Below are 3,251 nucleotides of genomic sequence, written 5' to 3' on the forward strand. Positions count from 1 at the left end.
CCCCCTAAATAATTACCTCGACTGTGACAAGGGACAATTAGTTTGAAACTGTAAACAATGTTTTTTTTTTTAAGGCTTCATGGATGACGGTGAAGAGTATTTATGTTAAAAGATTCGACAAATGTGAAAATTTCTACGACAAAGCATTTTGAAATTCATGTAACCATTTTACTTTTGATAAAGAATGTTCCAACACAGAATTTTAGCTGTAAACTGTAAACATATCTCTCGCTTCTAATATAACCAGTGATATACGTATGAAAGTAACTTGTTATTCATAGTTGAAAGCATGAGTCAACTGAAGCAAGATCACCAAGGAAAACCTGGAAGCACTGGACGGCCGTTTCGTCCTATTATGGGACTCCTCAGCAGTGCCCATCCACGACCTCGCGTCGCAAGATTCAAACTCAGGACCTACCAGTCTCGCGTCAGAACACTTAACCGATAGACCACTGAGCTGGCATCCGATGGTATTTATGTCCAACTCCAACCAATCCACGAAGTTGAGCAACCGTTCACCATTTGTCTTCAGTGAGTTGATATCTCACAACAGACGTGGTTTGAACTCCACTGGTCACTGCTTCTCACTAAAACTCCTGGATTTACCTCTCGAAGTCAGTCACTAATGAGCATATGATTATTATTATCAAAAGGAGATTTTGTGGAGATTTAGTGTTTTCATATTTGAAAGCGTGAGTCAATTGTTGATGACATGCATGAAATCCGAATTCATATGAAGAATATCAAGTTTTTATTCTAATATCCTGATGTTTTAATGGATGAAAATTCTTTAAAAGCAACTAAAAAAATCTCCATCTTACTTTCAACTGAATTACGGCTGGTCATTCAGAATATGATGAAAGAAAGTTATTAATTCAATCGCTATATTATTTAAAAGTTCTATTTTTCTAATGTGATGGGTCTGTCGAAGACAGTAGAGCTTATCCAACTTTTCCTGTTAGTTAAACTGATTTTCAAATTTATAGATAATGTTCACTTGGTATTGTTTGTTTGAATCTTCCCATTGATCTTTAGGACTGCAACTGCTCAGTACCTAATTGGCATGTGTGCATACTGTGCGTATTGCCTCGATATAGCCTTAATTCACAAGCATTGTAAGTAAATATGGATAGTGGCTAGCAGAAAATTCCAGACTAGATCGAGGCAATACGCACAGTATGCACATGTGCCAATTAAAGACTGACCAGTTGCAGTCCTAAACATCAATGGGAAGATTCAAACAAACAATATCAAGTGGATTTAAACTTCACCCCATTGCACAAGCATGAGGCTATCAAGACTCAGTGGCCGAGTGGATAACGCGATGGCGTTTGAAGCGAAAGGTACTGGGTTCGAGTCCCAGATTGAACATCAACTCTGAGATGCAGTTACATCCAGCTGACGAGTCCGAAACAGGACGAAACGCGCTTTCTGGATTCCACTGCTAGCTACTATCCATCTTTGTTTATAGATAATGGCTGGTAAAATATGATTTGGACATCTACAGAGTTATAAACTAACAAATTACAGATTAAGTCCTTCTGTATTTGTTTATTTTTCTATTAGATCATCCAATAGGAAAAAACATTATTCAGATCAGTTTATCAGCTATAATGATGAAATGTCATAGGAACTACCGTCTAAACTTGAATGAATAGTTCATGGATAACTAGGCACATTAGAAACGAAGTTATATTTGTAAAAATCTTAAGTTTAGTCCGAAATTCTTTCGGGGAATTACCAAGAATCGAAATTATTGAACATGAATAGGATTCACAGAATGACTGTATACTAAAGCATTGTTCAATAACGTTAGTATGTCGAATTCCGAATTTGAATATGAGTCATTGGTGTGAAATTTCGGGGAAAATAGTAATAAGAGAAGATGAAATGTGTAAACTGATTAGTTGTGAAATAACAGACCAAATATATAGTCTTAGGTTGTGGTAGACTATGTAAATACTTAATCAGATAGAGAGCCATAAGTCAAACTTGTCATAACGTGTATCCACTGACAATAAATAAATAAGTGTATGTATGTGTTGATCATTTCAAACCTACTGGCTTTTTATAGTAAGTCAGAACATAACAAATGAAAGTATACAGTTGTTGTTTACAAAACATGAAGTGAAAAAGAAGCAGTTAATGAATTAACACTTATTGATCATTGGTTGCCATAGTACAGCTAATTGTATCATTTCTCGCTTATTCAGACTTTGGGTATCAGTTATTCTTCGTAAGAACTCAAGTCGTTTTGTAGGGTTTTTGTCCCGTTGAAGTTAGTTATGTGTTTGGTTTCTACTTAAGGTGGTGTTATCGCCAATTTGTTTTTAAGTTATCTGAGGAGTCAAGAATATGCTTCATGCAAAATCGCTATTTTTCAACTCTCTTGTTCAGTCATCTTGGTGTCCCACCTAAATAAATATGACAACAGTCCTTATATTTTGATCTGATAAATACTGTTAGCAAGGTTAACCTAAGTTATGTCATATGCACTTTAAGAAATTTAGGAAATATGGGCTCACGAAACATCCTATGAAAGAATCAGCATTATTTAACAGTTCACTCTACGATAATTAAAGTGAACTACTTAGGCTACAATAGATCTCTTGTGTAGTTTATTTGCTTAGGCTAACAGAAAAATGACAAGCAAACCATCTCCTACTGTTTTGTTCTCTGTAATGACCGGTTTTTATAAACAAAGTTTTGAAATTGATCCGTAAGCAAAGTGACTAGCTATTTCGGTATGTAGCTTATCGTTCCAGGTGTTTTATGTCAGTCGAAAGACATTCTTGAACCGAAATTTCACATTTTTTATATTTTATGAGAAGGAGCTGTTCACCACATTATTAGATTGAATTTTATCCAGAATGAAGATTAAAATTCGAAAATTGGCGCTACGCTATAATCCACAGTCGAATTATACATTTTTTTAAAAATGAAACAATTAGTTTACCGAACTCCGTCTGTAGCCCCTCCGGGGGCTGCTGCCGGTCCCAAGCCCGGTTATAGGAGGAGGAGGGTTTGACATGGGGTTAGCAACCCCATCCCGTAGAAAACTAACACGCTAGAAAAAAACGCTAACCAGAAAAATAATTCGTTTACCGGTTAAATGTTGTTCTTTGTTTGTGTCCTATCAACCTAATCTTTAACTTGAAATATAATTTGGATCAATAATGTTCAGTCAATGTTTTCTATTTTAGATTTATAGTGAACATTTACTTTACAGTTCATTACTTGTTAAAAGTTGT

General features: G+C 35.4%; 1 non-coding gene across 1 annotated transcript; it reads left to right on the top strand.

Moving 5' to 3' along the window:
• The first annotated feature begins 1,299 nt into the window (after nucleotides 1-1,299).
• Nucleotides 1,300-1,371, top strand: Smp_tRNA_02375_Pseudo_TTG.1.1. The gene has a single exon. It is a non-coding gene (tRNA).
• Nucleotides 1,372-3,251: the final 1,880 nt, after the last annotated feature.

The sequence above is a fragment of the Schistosoma mansoni genome, chromosome 3 (genome assembly GCF_000237925.1).
Source record: "Schistosoma mansoni strain Puerto Rico chromosome 3, complete genome".
NCBI lineage: Eukaryota > Metazoa > Platyhelminthes > Trematoda > Strigeidida > Schistosomatidae > Schistosoma > Schistosoma mansoni.